The sequence below is a fragment of the Anomaloglossus baeobatrachus genome, chromosome 2, assembly GCF_048569485.1.
Source record: "Anomaloglossus baeobatrachus isolate aAnoBae1 chromosome 2, aAnoBae1.hap1, whole genome shotgun sequence".
Lineage (NCBI taxonomy): Eukaryota > Metazoa > Chordata > Amphibia > Anura > Aromobatidae > Anomaloglossus > Anomaloglossus baeobatrachus.
The window spans coordinates 418,264,287-418,284,213 of record NC_134354.1 but is presented as its reverse complement, the minus strand read 5'-3'; the positions used below and the strand labels follow the sequence as shown (position 1 = coordinate 418,284,213).

The following is a 19,927-nucleotide window of genomic DNA, read 5'->3' as shown; positions in this document are numbered from 1 at the left end:
AGAATAAAGGGACCGCGATGGGTTCGAATATGGCGCCACCCTATGCCAACATCTTCATGGCACATTTCGAAGACACTCATGTCTACAGCCATCATCTATATGCCACACACGTAACAACGTGGTGTAGGTATATAGATGATATATTTTTGACCTGGACTCATTACTCTCCTTCTATAATGACCTCAATAGCTGCCTACAGAATCTAAAATTCACATTACATCAAGATCTCCAGAATATTAGTTTCCTGGATACAATGGTAATTAAACTTTCTGATGGGAAATTAACCACGGATCTGTATACTAAACATACAGACAAAAATAGTCCACTTCACTTTACTAGTGCACATCCAGGGCACGTGAAGAAGGCCCTGCCATTATCTCAGATTAGACGGGTCCAAAGGATAGTGTCTGATCCCGCTATGCAGGAAACACGATGTATGGAGATTAGTCAGAAGTTTATAAATAGGGGTTACCCACATAACATTGCGGTCCCAGGTCCCTCCAGTAACAAACAGCCTACCTTTAGTGGCCCTAGGGTGGCTTATGTTTCAACTTATCACCCTTTTCAATCCCAGATTAAAAAGGCCATCCTGAATCATTGGTCCCTATTAGGTAAGTCTTATCCTAATGTAACAGCCTTCCAGAATCCACCCCTCTTCTGCGATAAACGCCCTAGGAATCTACGTGATACTTTGGTTACAGCTGATGTCGGTTCCCAAAAGAAAGAACTCCGCCAAACTATCTTACACACTGCACGCAAGGGTAATTTTCCGTGCCTCCATTGCACCAAATGTTCCAATATGACTAAGGGCAGCTCTTTTTCCCATCCACGAACAGGCAGGATCTTCCACATAAACAACTTCTTTACTTGTGACTCATCTTATGTGGTGTATCTTATTAAGTCCCCTTGCGGTCTCGGGTATGTTGGGGAGACGACCCAGCATATCCGAGACCGCATAAGTAAACACAAGTCAACTATCTGGTGCAAATATGAATTATTACCCATTCCAGCACACTTTATGAAGGCAGGCCATTCAGTCTCTCAGTTACGCTATCAGGTGATAGAACATGTTCCACTTAGCAGGAGGGGAGGCAACAGGATTCAAAGGCTTAAGGAAAGAGAGGACTTCTGGATATACACCTTGCAGACCCTTGAGCCCAATTGTTTGAACCGCGAATACGAGGTGTTCTATTGAATAAATACATGTCATTTTGAATTTAGTATAGGTTTCTGTTAAATATACTACATTGTCTTTAAAGGCTCAAATATCTTAAAAAACTGTATACACTACTGTTATATTGGCATAATTATCTTCATTTCTGTTTCTTTTAGGCACAATAATATCCCCACGGATTCGCACCATCACCCGGCTAATATCCACTGATGTCTCTCCCACATGGCCCGTGTGTGTGAGCATGCGCGCGCGGCCGCGGAAGGTACTACAGTCCTGTGCCCGCGCCCGCGTCTACCACGCACAGCCTCACTCCTGTCACCTCTGCCGCCGTCTGTGGGGCACGGGAGCGCATGCGCGCGGGGTTCCCCTTGCGCGTGCGCGCTCCTGCGCTTCACTGACGGCGCCCCGGCCATCTCATCATGTTCACATCACGGTGCCGTCTGTGGTCTACTGGCGCGCATGTGTAAGACCTGTTAACATTTACATATATAGGTTAGAAGACTGTGAACTTTTCCTTGTTATGCTGCCACCTGCTGTCAAAACAAAGAACAGCGGGCACAAACCCCTGCTGCTTGATTTACTTGGTACAGTCCTGAACAGGATGTGAGGAGGAGCTAGTTTTGTTTGGTAGCTGTTTATGCTGAGGTGTGTGTGTTCGGACGTGCTGAAGAAGGCAAGGCCGCATTCTGCCCTGCTGAACAAGGTCCAAGTACCTGAGTGTTGCGTGACATCTCCCCAAGACACAGATCCAAGAAAGGCTGGATGTGGAGCGAGGAGCCAGACAGCACGGGCAAATTACAGAGACGGGACAAAGACTGAACTTTAGAGGTGTCTGCCGGCGGAATACGGGCCCCAGCGGTGACGAGGTACCCCACGCTGAAACCTGCAGTTAAGTGTGCACACTACTTTTAGTTAGGGACAGATAGGAAAAGACTCTGCACTGTGTTATGCAAGTAAGGTAACAAGGACCCTGCGGTTTTTTTGCTTAATAAGGATTTTTGTGTTTTGCTTTTGGGAGTACAATCTGAGGCTTCCCACCCTTGACAAACTATTCAAAGTGGTTGTATGTATATTACATTATATCTACTGCTGTGCACATTCCCGCTTTTCTCTCCCTCCTTTCCCGCACTATTCCTCCACCTGTGTTGTGCAATATGTTATTAAATTTGCATTGATTAACCCCCATGGTTCCGTGCAGTCCTTGCGTATCCCGTTACCTGCAGGTTATTACACATGCGCGGGAGGCACCTCTAGTGGGCCCTCCTGCGCTTGCGTGCTACTGTGTTCCACAGGCTGCGTTTGCGGCTCACCAACGGGTTTTCCTGTTCCACTCAATTGGCCCTCCCTTTGGCTTTAAATGGCAACCATCAGGCACGAGGCAGCACCTCAAGACTCCATGTGTTCCCATCCCACGGCACGGCACTTGCTTCTTCACTCTAACCAGGAAACCAATGGGGACTCTCTGCCCCTCGGGGCTTTCCACTATATGCTGTTCACCTTAGACTCATAGCGGTCTATCCTTATACCTTCACAGATCCTCATAAGGGGTTATATGTACGGGGTCTTGACACCCTACCCTCTTCTGGAGTAACATAAGGTTTGTGTTATATTCCCCAAGGTGTTACTAAAGATGTTTGTCAAATCAAGGGATATATACTTGTTTGTATGCACCTTTATATGTCACAGGTTCATAAGCTTGGGAGTCCTGCCATTCCATTATATACTATTGGTCCATTTTACCTACACCATATGTGGTGAGTCTGTGATACTTCATATTGCTCATCTGGGCCATTATATACAGGGGTGAATAATGCATTATTGCTAAGTCAGCATATTTCTATATATCTCTTCATCTATTAGAGTTCCATATGTATAGAGTTTTAGCCATTCTACTGTATAAACTGATCTTCCTAATCAAAACACATTGTGGTGAGTTCTACGCATTATATATTAATTTCCGGGGGCTGCTCCACATATGGATTTCTCCAATATAATACAATGTCTTTTTGTGCCATCCAATAGGCCGTATACTGCAGTATATACATGAATATTATATCTATGAGAAGTGTACCCCACATATAGTAGCAAAGGTAATTCCTCTGGCCCACATTCATCTATATACCTATATTCAACAAACTACATGAGGTATCTTTGAGCCTCTGTCTCTCCGTTTTCTGCAAACAGAGTAGTATATAACTCATGCTGTTCATTTTTATCTTAGGTAGATATTTAAGTTCAAATACAACACGTGTGAACAATTTTTTCACCATCCTTATACTTCATATACTCTCTTTGGTACGTATTATTGACAGAATATGTCTATGTCTCTGTATTAATAATGAGATCTCAACCTCAGTTTATTTTATTTTATTTGATGCTTATCTTGCTCTCCATTTACACCTTGGTATGTCTATTCATGTATGTACATATTGGTCTTTTTGCGTATTTATGTTTCATGCATTGTAAAGAGGTTTTTTGCATGTATGTCTAAATATTATCATATTGTACTCTGATTTACCCTTATTTTGTTATCTCTGTTTAATTACAGAACATAAATTTGATAAAGGTCTGAGTGTAAAGGCCGAAACGTCAAAATATATTTTTTTCTATATACCTTTGCATGAATAAAAATCGAATCAAAACCATCAAAAACTCGTTACTTTTCATGACTTTCTGAGTGCCCGAGTTATCCCTCTATATCCTTACCAGGGGTGACTGGGCTCCAACCCAGACACCTGTGTAGACTATAGCAGACCTAGGTACAGGTCTGCCCTTGAACTTCACTCCACTCCACTTCACTGTCAAGACTAGACTACTCTACTGTTTTTCCCGCCTCGGGGCCTGTGAACTCCTCGGTGGGCGGAGCCGACCGCCTGGCTCCGCCCCCTGGTGTAAACATCAAACCCGGAGGGAGGTGACAAGGGTTTTGTAGTTTGGCTGCTGTTACTTTTTTAGTTTGGCTGCTGTTACTTTTTTAAGGGGGAAGGGGGGGTGCATGGGACTACCTGTGACAACCTGGCTAGTCCAGGGCGTCACACAAGACACAGTTTACTTTTAGACTAGCCAGAGAGACAGGGGCAGACTTCTGCCAATTTAGAGGAAAAGCTTTTGCTCAGGGACAGGTGCACTTTGATCTGCACTGCTGAGGGCAGATCAAGGTATTGCAGCGCACATGCGCAGGTGGTCTTTCACCTTTCCTTGCGCATGCGCATTGCAGTACTTTGAGCTGACCTCAGCAGGGCAGATCAAAGTGTGGTTGCTCAGGACCACAATGACGGTCTGGGTGGATGACATAGGAGGTGTCATCCACATGAGGCTGGGAAGAAGGATGATGGCGATCGCAGCATAGAAGAGGTGCCAGACCCGCAAGCAGCGATGCCCATCAGAACGGACCGCCCCCTAGGTGAGGATAATAAAAGTGTTTTTTATGTTATACAGAGCGGCCTGGGCACTTGTATACAGTATTCTAAATGGTGGTGGACGCAGCTTATAAGGGACAAATCTGGTGACAGGTTTCCTTTAATAGAGGTTCACAACAATTTTGAATGAGGATTCACATTTGCCCAGATATAGAACATATTGGGTATGCATTGTGATTCTATACACATATTGCCTTAGCTAACTTGTGCTCAATAAAATAGTTTGAGTCGAGCAATGTACTGTATCTGCTGCCATATAAAAAAAATGTGGACAGAATTTCCTATAGGAACTGCCTTAGTAGCATCCAAGCAAAGGTATGGAACCTTGACTTTGTGATCATAATCGCATAATTAAAAAAAACCATGTGAAATATGTAGAATAACCTTGAACAGTCGATTTTCCAAGGATATGTCAAGGATTTTCAGTGTTCAGGAATCTGGCATGGAAGATAATACACTGTTATTTGGCTTGATGATGAGTATATTTAGTTTCTGAAGAAGAGCCTTTGCTAAACTGAAAAGCAAAAAAAAACAACAAACAAACCCAACTCCTGTATTTAACTTACAAATGGGTCTGATGTTTCCAACCCCACAATTTCAGCTGAGAGAAAAGTGACGAGAGCTTCCTGTTTTTCAGCATTAGATATTACTAACAAGTAAAAACATAAGATGCTGACCGACTGCAAAGTGAATACTTTTCTCCACTGGAGTTATTGTCGACAAGGAGTGGAATTTTATCCAACTATGGATACAAAATACTACAATGATGAGATGTATCAGATAAGGAAAGTCACATAACTAGTAATGGGCCACGGTGCCAAAAGGAGGGTTGTGTACACATCAGCCACCATACAAGTAATCCAATCTTGCAATGTAACAAGATATATCGACCCTTCCTATCTGATTCTTAGAAATTAAGGAAATATGAATTACTAAAATTACTATTTGAGTTTATAGAGAATAAATCACATGGTAACTGTTGGCAGACCACCTGCAACGTGCCAATCACAAGATGAGTTAGCGTTAATTAGGGCATAGGATGACCTGTAGGTAACAGCTAAGGACATTGAGTACACCCAACACCATGAGACAAGTTAAACAAATAAAATAAAACACGTATTCTTTTACAGACGAATATCTTCCTCTACCCCACGCAAACAGTCTGTCACGCCAAACATTCCTTTTAAATTAATAATAAAATTATATAGGAGATTTAGCCACTATGAAAATCATGCTATCCTTTACTTGTGCAGTGTTTACAAAAATAACTTTTAATGCCTATGCAAATGAGGGGGGCTACAGTGGACCCTTGGCGTAGCCAAGAGCTTAGTTCACCATTACGCCTCTTTATTTTGAATCTTGGGGACTTCCCTTGTTTCTGAGGAGGCACACTTGCTTCTAAGAGTGAACGTTGCCTTGCATGTATACGCCAACTGCGACCACTATTAGTTCATTGTGGACATGCACATAGTGGCCAGCTGCGTGCTCATTCCTTGCTCCTCTCTGCTGACACAATAAATGGAGTTATAGGAATGGATCCTGCTTGAATGGATCACGCCTCTTGCTGCACTGGTACTACCGGTTGTGTTGCTAGTGGCGTCAGAGTTAAGGAGTAGGTGTAGAGGTACGGCTCATGACTTAATTGCATAAATAGGTGATTATTACCACTGCCACCATTTTAGCTGCTAATATAAAAAGTCCCACCTTCTCTACATGTGTTGACCTATGTACAACGGGCTTCTTATATCTATGGGGGCTTCATATATGTATAGAGTTTCAGTGTTCAACACTTGTAGATGAGGTGGTGTCTACACTTCCAGTGTACCAGCACAGTAAGAGAAGCGTAAGGAAGCACGCGCGTAGCCAGTTTTAAGGTTCATGCGCACACACGTGTGGCAGCGTTCTCTGTAGGAAGTTACTGCTGCCCATCAAAAGCAGGAAAAGTACCCAAAATGCGAAATGAGCTAAGTCCTCTATATCACTGTGTAGTCACTATAAAGGCATATTTGGGGGTCACTCCACTTGAGATTTAAACCCTCCAAGTCAGATACACCAAAAACATTTACATACAGTGTTAGTTGGAAATTGTGGGTACAGATATGACAATTGTAACGTTTAGAACAATGGAAGAAAACACAGCATGATCGTCAATGAAACATAAAATATAAAGCCTTCCCTCTCTATCCATTTGTTTATTTCTCATAAAGAATGGCACATCTTTGAATTTTGATGACTTTTAACCCCCAGTTTACTACAATATGAAGCACTCCTTTGTTATCATCATTATTTCTATTGCCACCTCTTATTTTATAATTATTTCTAATTATTTTTTATTTTAAAAGTTACTTTCAAAGGCTTCCAGTAAGCCAGTAAAATAACCTAAATTTTGATTTAAAGAGAATGTGTTTTCAGAAGATGACTTATTGTTTAGATATTTTTTTAAAAAATTGCTCTTTTGCTTTTTTTTCATATTAACATCTTTAATTAAAAATATAATTATAGAAATATTATAGACTTTATCTTCCTGTTGCCTCAGGAAGAGTTTACAGCAGCTTCTCTATCATCACAGGCAGTATTACGTCAGATAACACCTTTATACACAGCTGATAAAACAAGATTCACCATTTATAATAGGGAATATTACAGCAGACCCTTCTCCCCCACCCTTCACAACAACCTTTGAACACACTTGTTAGCATCAGTCTGTTTGTGCTAATGTACTTTTTTTTATTTCTAGAAGTGGAAGTTAGGAGGTTAGAGTTTAAAAAAGTGCTAGTGACAAAAGTGAAGGTTTCAAGATTTAAAATTCTTAAAAAAAACTGTAATATAGAAAAAATGGCAACAATTAAAAACCACTAACAAACCTCATTGTGTAAAGTGCTGTGAAATTAATAGCGCTATATAAATGAATAAATATTATTATTATTATTATTGGCATGTGTTTTGGTAAATTTTCTGCCCCCCAAAAAACCATTGCAATATAACAGAATGAAAAATGTTGATAAAACCAGCTGGACTGCCCAATTTTGTCCAGTTGGCCAAACCAAACATACAGCCAATTTCTTTATTGCGCAGTACTGTTGCTTGTCCTACAAAGAGAAAGGCATGATTTCACACAAAAAGGTGATTATTGATAAGAGGTAGATTCTTCACATATATGTTTGAAGTTTACAGACAGTTTTGTGAATTGTTTAGTATCATAGATATTCAGAAGTCAGCCATATGCTTTGGATTTCTGTTGCTTCAATGGGATCTGACCATTAACAAGAGATGGCTCTCTACCGAATGTTAATTTAGTATCAATGGAGAGAGACGAGTTTATGTCCACTGAAAGCAAAAGGATTGGGTGTTGAAATTATAACTGCCGAAAATTTCTCCCACAACATCAACTCTTTGAGTAGAGATGGAAATATCTGAGACACATCATATGGTCAGACGATCCCAGTGAATTGGCATTAAAAGAGTAACTGTTGTTTTAATTTTAATTTCATGAATCAATAGTACATATAAAAATATGCATTTTTGTAATATATCTTATCACAGGAAATTAGTTCTTTCACCTCCTGGATTGATGTTTCACTCTCAATCCACGCGTAAAATCTGTATTCAGTGAAGACAGATTTCCACGTTATTGAGATAGAAGAAGACACTTAGGGGTACATGGCACGCTGCGACATCGCTAGCCGATGCTAGCGATGCCGAGCGCAATAGTACCCGCCCCCGTCGCACATGCGATATCTTGTGATAGCTGCCGTAGCGAACATTATCGCTACGGCAGCTTCACACGCACTTACCTGCCCTTCGACGTCACTCTGGCTGGCGACCCGCCTCCTTCCTAAGGGGGCGGGTCGTGCTGCGTCACAGCGACGTCACACGGCAGGCGGCCAATAGAAGCGGAGGGGTGGAGATGAGCGGGACATAAACATCCCGCCCACCTCCTTCCTTCCGCATAGCCAGTGGAGGCAGGTAAGGAGATGTTCCTCGCTCCTGCGGCTTCACACACAGCGATGTGTGCTGCCGCAGGAACGAGGAACAACATCGTATCCCCTATTGGTGCGACATTATGGAAATGACCGACGCTACACAGATCGCCGATTTACGACGGTTTTGTGATCGTTTATCGGCGCATCTAGGCTTTACACGTTGCGACGTCGTTACCGGCACCGGATGTGCATCACTTTCGATTTGACCCCGACAATATCGCAGTAGCGATGTCGCAACGTGCAAAGTACCCCTTAGTGCCTATGGAAATGGGAGGGAGACACTAGAGGCAAACGCAGACAATCTATTGTTAGTTCTCCTGAGACGACAGTTATAATTCTTCATAGAACTTAAAGTGAACCTGTCAGATGCAATATGCACCCAAAACCACGAGCAGTTCTAGGTGCATATTGCTAATCCCTGCCTAACAGTCCCTGTATACACTAGCATAGATAAAGAGATCTTTAGAAAAAGTATTTCTATAGGGGGCTTTACACGCAGCGATATCGCTAGCGATATCGCTAGCGAGCGTACCCACCCCCGTTGTTTGTGCATCACGGGCAAATCGCTGCCTGTGGCGCACAATATCGTTAGGAGCTGTCACACGGACTTACCTGCCTAACAACGTCACTGTGGCTGACGAACCGCCTCCTTTCTAAGAGGGCGGTTCGTGCAGCGTCACAGCGGCGTCACTCAGCGGCCGCCCAATAGAAGCGGAGGGGCGGAGATGAGTGGCTGTAACATCCCGCCCACCTCCTTCCTTCCTCATTGCCGGCGGCCGCAGGTAAGCTGTAGTTCGTCGTTCCCGAGGTGTCACACATAGCGATGTGTGCTGGCTCGGGAGCGATGAACAACCTACATCCTCAACAATCAACGATTTTTTGAAAATGAACGACGTGTCAACAATGGACGATTTGGTGAGTATTTTCCATCGTTAATGGCCGCTCGTTGGTGTCACACGCAACGACGTCGCTAACGATGCCAGATGTGCGTCACGGAATCCGTGACCCCGGCGATATATCGTTTTATACATTGCTGCGTGTAACGGGGACTTATGGCTAAAGGCCCCGTCACACACAGAGATAAATCTTTGGCAGATCTGTGGTTGCAGTGAAATCATGGACATATTGTTCCATTTGTACACAGCCACTGATTGTCCATAATTTCACAGCGACCACAGATGTGCCGCAGATTTATCTCTGTGTGTGACAGGGCCTTATGTGCGCATGCTGCATCTTTGTGGTGACCACAAAGATGCATGTTTTTGGTCCCAAATAAATGCTCCCTTGACATGCATTTTTTGCTGCGTTCGTTTACCGCGTTTTTGCCCAGTGCGTTTCTTAAGTTAAATCTATTGACTGGAAGCGCTCAAAAACACTGGCAAAAACGCAGAAAGAATTCACATGCTGAATCTTTGTGGTCACCACAAAGACTCAACCCAAAAAAAAGCTGCAACGTGCGGAGAGAAAAACTGAAATCTCATAGACTTTGCTGGTGAAGGAAATGTATGCAGTTTTGGGAGCAAAACTGCAACAGAAACTTAGCAAAAAACGCAGCGTGTGCACAAGGTCTAAAGATTGTTTCTTATATTGTAATGAGGCCCACTAGTAGACCCAAAGGCGTGAGTTTCCCTGGCTAGCCGGCCCACATAGCATGTTAGCCCGCTCCTGTGCATCTTGATGAACGCGCAGCTACGCCTCACATACCTCAGTTTTGATGATGGCCGGCGGAGGAAAGCCCGGGATTTCCGGTCATGCGCAGTATACCCCACTGAAGCCGAGAAGCTTACACACAGCATCAATAGAGTGCACATGATTAGAAGTCCAGGGGACTCCGGATCATGCGCAGTATGCATCCATCCTCCGCCGGCCATCATGAAGAGTGAGGTATGTGTCGAAGCTGCCCATTAATTAGCATGTTAGTACACCCACAGGGGCATGCTAACATGCTACGTGGGCGGGCTAGCTAAGGGAAATCACGCCCTTGGGACTAGTCCCTGACCTCATTAATATATAATAAACAATCTTTAGAAATCATTTTTCTAAAGATCCCTTTAGCTATGCTAGAATATACAGGGACATTTAGGCCACGTGCGCATGTTGCGTTTTTTCATGCGTTTCAGCAGCGTTTTGAGCTGCAGCGTTTTAATGCAAAATTACATGCTTTTTGATTTCCAGGCAAAGTCTATGGAAAATAGGGCTTTCTTGTGCGCACGATGCTTTTAAAAACGTAGCATTTTTGGTGTCGAAAATTTGTCAAATTCTTTCTGTTTGAAGAAGCAACATGTCAATTGTTTTTGCCATTTTGGCAGCATTTTGCTAACATTGAAGTCAATGAGAATTATTAAAACGCATCCCTAAACGAAGTTTCTAGCGTTTTACATGCTTTTTTGATGCTAAACACTTGCTTTTTTGTCAAAATCAAAGCATGCGTTTTTGGTATTATAGTGAGGTCAAGAGGTTTCCATTTGCCCTCACATCCATTCCAACTTTAAAAAGTGAGTCAAACAATACTTTTACTTTATTTTGAACATAAGTATTAAATCTCATTAATTATTTTCGGTAAATTATCATTATAGTGTTTGATTTAAAGGTTATTATTTTTTTTTTTTTCATTTTTTTCCTACAGTTTGAATGTTCAAACTTTATTTAGTTGTGTATTTGTATTGAAAACGCATCTCAATGAAAATGCTTTTAAAACGAGGTCAAAACGCAGCAAAAACGCTATAAAAACGCTTGCGTATTTCCTGCGTTTACGTGGTCAAAACAAAATTTGACAATGACAAATTCTGCCAGAGGATGCGTTCATTTCTGCAAGTTACTGAACGCAACGTGCGCACATGGCCTTAGGCAGGGATTAGCAATATACACCCAGAACTGCTCATTGTTCTGGCAGCACATTTTACCTGACAGGTTCCCTTTAATAAGCATCAACTGTCATCTATTTCAGTAACTGGAAATTTGTAGTTATGGAAGACAGATCTTACCCATGAATTTAGAAATTTGTGAATACATAATCAATTCAGGAGGAGAAAGAATCAGATTTCTTTGAAAAGATATACTATAAAGTTTCTTATTTTCATGCATATATGAAGAAATTAAAACAACGATTACTCATTAAGAGTTGTAACAATTGATTGTTCAGCCGACCACTATCTATTCCTGGATTAGGGGATGATACAGTATTGTTAATACTTTTTATAAAACAAATTGAGAGTAGTAACGTTGCAGCATTTGGTCAGCATTAATGGAGGCGGACTAGTGCCCTTTACAATCCCTTTAACATATTCAAAAATATAAAATGTTATCGTGTATAAAGCATTAGCATTAATGTATTTATCTTGACTTATCTACCAATAGTAATGGTTCTGTGTACCATGCAGCATACTTCATGATTCTCCATCTTGTTAAATAGATCAGCTCAAGCTGCCATTTTATACACTAGGTTGTTCACAATCAATGTATCTTATACTAGGCACTGAAATTCATTTTTTTCAAGACCTCCCATGAACAATGTACACAAAATGTGGGGTGAAACGCAGCATGGATTGCTGTCATAAGACATGAATAGCTGTTGTCCATTCAGATTTAGGACGGCTTACTATAGGTAACCACAATCTCTGCTGTGGTCATTACTGAACAAAGCCTGAACAGGGCACAGTTTGAAATATAAATGGAGTGAAAGTTTTCTTTAAAAATTCTTCTGGAATAATAACATTTAGGAGACAATAAAAGATTACAGAACAATTGTGAGTTATAATACTGCGGACACACTTGATAGGTTCCATTAGAACGAAGGATGGACATTGTGGGTGCAGTGAATGTATAAATATATATATATACACCAGTATATATATATATATATATATATATATATATATATATATATATATATATATATATATATATATATATATATATATATATATATATATATATATATATATATATATATATATAGTTTTATATATATATATATATATATATATATATATATATATATATACACTGTATATACACACAGTAAACTAGCTTTAGAATATATGAGGTTTTTACCTGTGAGAAGAATACTGCGAGTAGTTCCAGTTAGGGTTTGATCACCATTACGCCTAAAATATGTCTTCCATGTATGTGCTTTCTACCTTTTTTCTCTCTTCCTTTCTTCCCCAGATTACCGCTTGTGTTAAGTTTTGTCTTTATGTTCCGCCAACAATTCTGGCCTCGTGCTAGTATTAAATGTCTTTTGTCATATTTTCTTCATATATGGCTTTTTTGCACCCAGTTTCTTGCTCTCGTCTTCTCTCTACTGCATACTCTTCTCTCCCTCCCTTCCTCTTGTTTAACTTTGCATCTGTTTCTCTCCTTTTCATTATTACCTGACTTCCTGCCGAAGCATAACTCTGAATGCTACAACCACAGACACATGCTAAACATTGCGTAGCTAAAATAATATCTGCAGTTCAAAACCAGTGCTAATATTCTTATATACAGCGTTTGGCCATTGCTTAGGTGTTTTTGACCAGTAGTGTCAACCTTGATTGAAGAATACATAGCCACTAAAATTTTTCAATTACCGCCAACCAGTAATTGTTTGAATGGTGTTATATATAGTTGCAAAATAGTGCAGAAGCCAAACAAAAGTCACGGCTTTCTATTCGTGTCTTTCTACTTCTACATGAACCTGTCTTTGGGCTATATGTACCTGTGAGCTATACGAGTAATATTTGGTCAGGAATGTAAGGATACCTTTAAGCATTCGACCTTAGTTGAGCATTAATGATATAAACCAAAAATATTGTTTCATAGTCTTTAAATTTGAAAGTAGACATAAGTGCATCAATGTCAAACTATAACCTAACATGTTGATCCAGAGGAAGGCAAAAACCACGAAGCATTTGCTAATTGCCCCATATCAAGGGAAGAATTCCTCCCAATACCACATATGGCAATCAGGCTAGTTCCCTGGATTAGCAACCTATCAAACAATGTAGTGCATATGTGTCACCCAGGGTTATGGGATACTCGGTCCCGGGCAGTGTACAACTGGGGAATTGCACTTTGGTGCCCGTTGCCCGGTTCCGTGCCCTGGGTGCTTTTTGAAAAGGGGAATATTTACAGGGGATTGTTAAATAAAATTTATTCGTGACCCAACTTGCGGTTTTGCGGCTATAGGGTTAGAGCCGCTGCTGCACAATGATCACTACTGGGGCTGGTGTTAGTGGCAGCCTGGATGTTGGGCCCTCCGCAAGTAGGGCCAGGCCCCAAATGATAGGTGATGTGACGGGTGTCGGAAGGTGGGCTACACAAGGGTTTCAGTGTAACTGGTTCTTTACTCACTTTCTGGGGGTAACTGGTCACCCGAGGCTGGCTGGTCCCAGTGCCGGTGTAGTGACCTGGTGGCTTCTTTCCCCTGCACCTTTCTTTAGTTGGTGGGTCCCCGTGGCATAGAGTGGATGGGGGTCCCCTCCTGGTTGTCTTCTTCAGCAGTCCGTATGATGGTAGCGTGAACCCTGTGGGGTTGGAGTCTCTGGTCCTGTCCCCGGTTCTCCCTTTGCTACTGAGTCTCGAACCTCAAGGTCAGTGAGGTCCTTGATGGTCCCCTCACTGTGCAGATTTTATCAGGTCTGCCTGGAGCTTTTTCCTGACCCAGGATTCTGTACCCTGTTGGTGATTAGCTCCGGGAGTACTCCACCGTACTTCACCGGCAACTAACCGCCTGGGCGCTAGGTCACTGTTCACTCCTGTCAGTCCATCTGCTCACTTCCACTGTCAAACTCTTTCTCCCTGTCCACTGTCTGACTGTCCACTGTCTGCCCCTCCCACCTGGTTAACTAGTGGACTGTACTGGCTCCACCTCTAGGCGGCCATCCATTGGTCCGTCCCTAGCCTTATACCATTCCATGGGGGATAATTGGGGAAAACTGGGATTTTCTGGAGTGTTTGTGTGTTACTGGCACTGGTCTTCTGGGTCCCTAGGGGTAGGCCCTGCATCCTGGTGGGGATGCAGTACCTTGTAGCTCCCTGATAGCTTCAGGGAGTTACATTCCCCCTTGGTTAATTCCAGCACGTACTCGGGCTGCAAGTGATACAGGTTACACTTTTTATTTTACATATAAATATAACATAACAAATCTTCCCACGTAGGGGAGGTTCATGCGTTAACGTGGCTTTAACTGGAGTACCCCTCCCTACACCCACCATCCAAAGGTCCTGGTGACAGAACCCTCTAAGGAGGCAGGTCACCGGTTGCACTAGTTACCAGGTCTCAGCCTACTCTACTGCAAACCTTTCCTCCAATCTTCCTCTCCTTGGTGGCGGTGTTTAACATGGTCCATTAGTTAGGTTGTACTCTGGTGATGCACAACTGGTGCAATTTTAAAGGTAACAGTTTTTGGCTGCTGCCAGTCCTGCAGCCTGAGTCCATTTTTTTATCAAATCAAACTGGAAAAGTCAACATTTTTAACTTTTTAGCACACTTTCATCTGGAACAGTTCAAGCAAACAAACAAACAAACTGTTAGCGCAACAAGTCATAGCTACTAGGGTGTTGGAAAGGAGCCATCTGGTTCACTTGGCCTCCTGGGATCAGCACTCAGTCTGGGTACACTGTTCTCGTGCACCTGCACTGCCTCCTGGTGGCAGCTGGGGAACTCTTGCTGAAGTAGGAGTGGGGGGCTGGCTTTTCTTCAAGGACCTCCACATCAAGGGCGTACCAGCCACACTCTCAATAGTGCCAGGTGTAGGCCACCTTGTCACCCACATGCAGATCCCGGTCGGTGTGTCCTCTGGGGAGATGGGGTCTCACATACCAGCGGGAGATGAAGACTCCCTCCTTCAGGCCGGGCTCCGCAATGAAACCCCATCCCCTTTTTAGGCTGAAACGCTCCACCACCCCTGGTACATCAGGCCCTGGGCACGGTAGGTGGCAAGCCACAGGCGCTGCTTCTCCTGGAGGTCTCTGGCCTCCGCCTGCGCCCGCCGTGCCTCTCGCTGCTCCTACTCCCGGGCCAACTGGATAATGATGGCCTGGCACCCTCCACGGGTGTCCTCTTAACACGGGCCCGCACTCAGGTGACAATCGCTGATTTCCCGCTACCTGGTACAGGGTAGCTTACTGCCGGGTCCCCGACAACGACTGGGCACAGTACCTGGGGAAGATAGTCAGCGCTGGCGGCGGCCTCCTCCGCGGTTCCGATGAAGTTGTAACCTGGGCTATCGTCACTGGATCAGGTGATGAAGCTTGCTCCTTCTCCAGCGGAGAAGGTAATGTGACCGCTTCTGGTCTGGCTGGGGAAGCTGGTGCCACTTTGCCCTTCTACAGTGGAGAAGGTGATGCAACCGCTTCTGGTCTTGCTGGCTCTGGCGGTGTTGCGGCCTCCCTTTGCTACTGAGTCCCGAACTTCACGGTCAGTGAGGTCCTTGATGGTCCCCTCACTGTGCAGATTTTATCAGGTCTGCCTGGAGCTTTTGCCTGACCTAGGATTCTGTACCCCGTTGGTGCGTAGCTCCAGGAGCACTCCACCGTACTTCACCGGCAACTAACCGCCTGGCCCCTCAGGTCACTGTTAACTCATGTCAGTCCGTCTGCTCACTTGCATTGTCAAACTCTTTCTCCCTGTCCACTGTCCACTATCTAACCCTCCCACCTGGGTAACTAGTGGACTGGACTGGCTCCACCTCTAGGCGGCCATCCATTGGTCCGACCCTAGCCTTATACCATCCTATGGGGGATAATTGGGAAAAACTGGGATTTTCTGGAGTGTTTGTGTGTTACCGGCACTGGTGTTCTGGGTCCCTAGGGTGTAGACCCTGCATCCTGGTGGGGATGCAGTACCTTGTAGCTCCCTGATAGTTTAAGGGGCGCTACACATATAACCTGCAATATTATATTTTTCAAGAAACTAATACAGGCACTCCTTGTACTTTTGTAGTGAATCAACCATTACATTATCATGTGGCAGAGGTCCATAATCTCGCTGTTCTTAAAGTAAAGAATCATTGTCTGTAATTATGATTCACCCGTCTTTTTCTATAGACGTAGAAGATGCTCGCTTCTCATTGATCACTAGAAAAATCTAGTGATCAATGAGAAAAATCTTCATATATTTTTTCAGAAACACAAATTCCATCAGTACTACAAATTGGTAAGTGCCAAATGAAAGAGGAAAACACTACTCCACCCATATGGCAGCCATTGCACATATCACATGGCAAATTACAGAGAACAGGAGAAAATTTTGGACAGCATGTGCCATAAAATATAACATTTATTTAATCACATTAAAAATGCAAAAAATTACAAGCATAGAAATATTGGAAACAATACAATTACAAAAATACGACAGTAATGTGATTCACTGACAAGTATCAATTGTACCATAATATACAAGGATATTGCCATATTGGTATATACTAAAGTCACAGTATATTATTCATTAAATCTCCATGTATATAAATGACAAACACATGTGGAGCCCCAATTAAATCCCTTCATGTTCAAATAAAACATTGAGTAATTGAAGTTTATTTTGTACAGATATGATTAATTACCTAGGTGTCGCTGTATTAGAGGGGGTGAGGGATGAGGGATCCCACAAAAGATTTTGCTGGCTCACTCACCCACCTAGCCGCTCATCGGTGATTGTTCTGTCCCTTGTTGCTGGTCCTAGCACACAGGGTCTATGGTTCATGGGTGCACGCTTAGGGCACGCACGCTCTCACTTATTTTTAAAGAGTCAGTGCGCCCTAAACCGGAAGTGCCTCTCAGCCTATGGTTGAGAGGCACTAGGTATCTAAGGCACCCTTTTTACAGGAGGTGCCTGTGTTTCGCCCAGGGTTATGGGGTACTCGGTCCCAGGCAGTGTATTACTGGGGATTGTCACTTTGGTGATGGCCGTTACCCGGTTCCGTGCCCTGGGTGCTTTTTAATGGGGAGTATTTACAGGGGAGAATAAAGTCATTTGTGTGACGCCACCTGCGGGTTGCGGTTAATATTGTGGAACCGCCGCTGCCTAAGTGGTTACTCCCTGGTGGTGCTGGTGGTAATGGCAGCTGTGGTGGTAAGCCCTCCGCAGGTAGGGCTGAGCCTCGGAGATGTATGATGGAGTAATAAGGGAGACAACACTGTGGATTGTAAACAACTGTCTCTACTCACTCGTGGACCCTTTGACAGCTGGTTCAGGTCCCTGTATTTCCAGTGCCTGCTGATGACTTGGTTGCTCTGTCCCCGGCACTCTCAGTGTGGTTGAGTCCCCGTTACGTGGAGCGTTTGGGGCCCGATTGTCCCTTTGTGGTGGCAGTCTCTTTCTCCGTAGGGCAGGCAGTGTGGACCCTGTAGGGAGGTATGTGTTCGAACCCTGACCCTTGCTTTACTGCTGATACCCCCGGATTTGTGGGTCAGTGAGGTCCGTGGAGGTCCCCTCATTGTGTAGGTATTTGCAAGGCCGTTTGAAACTGTCGCTTGACATAGGGCCCTGTGCCCTGTGTGTGCTCTGGTCCCAGCGGTCTTGGTTGTACCTGCCCTGGCGAAAACTCTCCTGTGCCCGAGGGTCACCGTTACATGACCCAGCTCTCAGGCATCTCTCTCCACTTTTACTTCCTACTCTGGACTGACTCCTTTCCCCTCCAACCAGGCTGTCTAGTTCCCTGGTCAGGCTCCGCCCTCTAGGTGGTCCTTCCCTTTGTCTGACTAGGCACTGCCCCCTGGTGTTGAGTGGGTGGTAACTAGAATTTTGGTGTGTTTTGGTGTTGCTGGCACTGGTATTCCAGGTCCCAGGGGGTAGGTACTGCATCCACACAGCCCAACACAAACACACACACACTGACACACACAAACCACCACGCACACACACCACTGCGCATAGACATGCACAACAACCCCGCTCATATCAAACGCGGCCCACACACACAACCACCCACACACGGGCGCACACACACACAGCCGCACACAAACACTCCTGCTGCATACACATGGATCCTGCCTATACCACAATGGGGCCACTTACCAGGATGGGGCCACATACCCACATCAACCCACATACCAGGATGGGGGCCATGCAAGGATGGAGACTATACCCGGATGGGTATTTACATCTTTATGTTAAACATTCACAATTTTTAAACAACAAAATTTATCTTTGACAAAAAATATATTGTGTCGACCTTCCATTATTAGTCAAAAATCATATATTAACTACACAATAAATTCTAGAATACCCGATGCGTTAGAATCAGGTCACCATCTAGAAGTTTATGAAATACATTTGCATCACACTATGTACTTCTCTGTAGAGTTTTGCCTAATTTTGTTTGCTAAAGCCCTCAAATATTTTTTTATGTTTTACCAGTGACTTACTATAAAGGTAAAACTGTGGTCATCATATGTTTTTTGGTTCATCACATGACTTAATTTGCATTGCTAGCAGAGTATATGGAAACTAGTGTGTGTATTGTGATCTTCTAATATCCAATTACTAAAAACTTCATTTGAAAAACAATTAAATAAAAATAAATGTAAAAATATCAAATTTGTTGGAGGTACCAGGATTATGCGCTTTGTACCTATACAGGGCTCTTAATCATGACAGTTTGAACCTCTACAGGGCATTAATAAAGACTTCTGGTGTCTCTCCTACATATTTCATGTTTTTAAATTCACTCTTTTCATTAGTATTTTTTTAATAAATATGTCATTTTTGTTACTTAAAGGGGTTATCCAGCTTATTTTGCTTATTTTTTTTTTTTTATTTCACTATTGGGCTACATTGGGGCTTGTAGGTGATAGCAACTACCTAATAAGTGCAAAGAAACAAATATCCAGCTCACCCCAAGACGTCCGCACTCCTGGCAGTGTTGAAGCACGAGATCCCGCTGCTGTTCAGCGTCTGAGGCACAGGTGAACAAAGGAATGATCCAGCTTCACGTTTCCTTAAAAACACAGCTTTAATGAAAAACTTTTTTAAAATACAAGGAATATTTTTCTTGCAATAAAGATAAACCACAAAAGTATACCATCTCTGAGTCAGGAAAAATCCAAAGGTTCTTTAAACCGCACACCAGACGCATTTCAAGCACATGACTCTTAGACCTTCTAGAAGGGATTGTATTATATAACTCCAGGTGCGTATGTCTGTGGGTAGCTGTGTGTGTATGTATATGTGTGTTAGTGTATATATGTGTGTGTGTATGTATATATATATATATATACATATATATATATATATGTATATGTATGTGTGTGGGTGTATACAGTATTTGTGTGGATATGTGTGGGCGTGGGTGTGTGTATACGTATGTGCCTGTGTGTATGTATTCGGATAAGCGCGCGTGTGTGTGTGTGTATATATATATATCTAT

At 43.2% G+C, this 19,927-nt stretch overlaps 1 protein-coding gene across 2 annotated transcripts in view; it reads right to left on the bottom strand.

Moving 5' to 3' along the window:
- Positions 1–19,927, bottom strand: part of LCK (LCK proto-oncogene, Src family tyrosine kinase) — a 189,473-nt gene that overhangs the window by 148,545 nt on the left and 21,001 nt on the right. Inside the window, exon 2 of one of the 2 annotated variants that reach the window (XM_075336154.1) lies at positions 19,397–19,498. The gene's annotated coding sequence lies outside the window, so the exon portion shown is untranslated. Of the gene's footprint in view, positions 1–12,629; positions 12,897–19,396; positions 19,499–19,927 lie in introns of those variants that run through there. The other variant, XM_075336153.1, reaches the window with a different exon arrangement.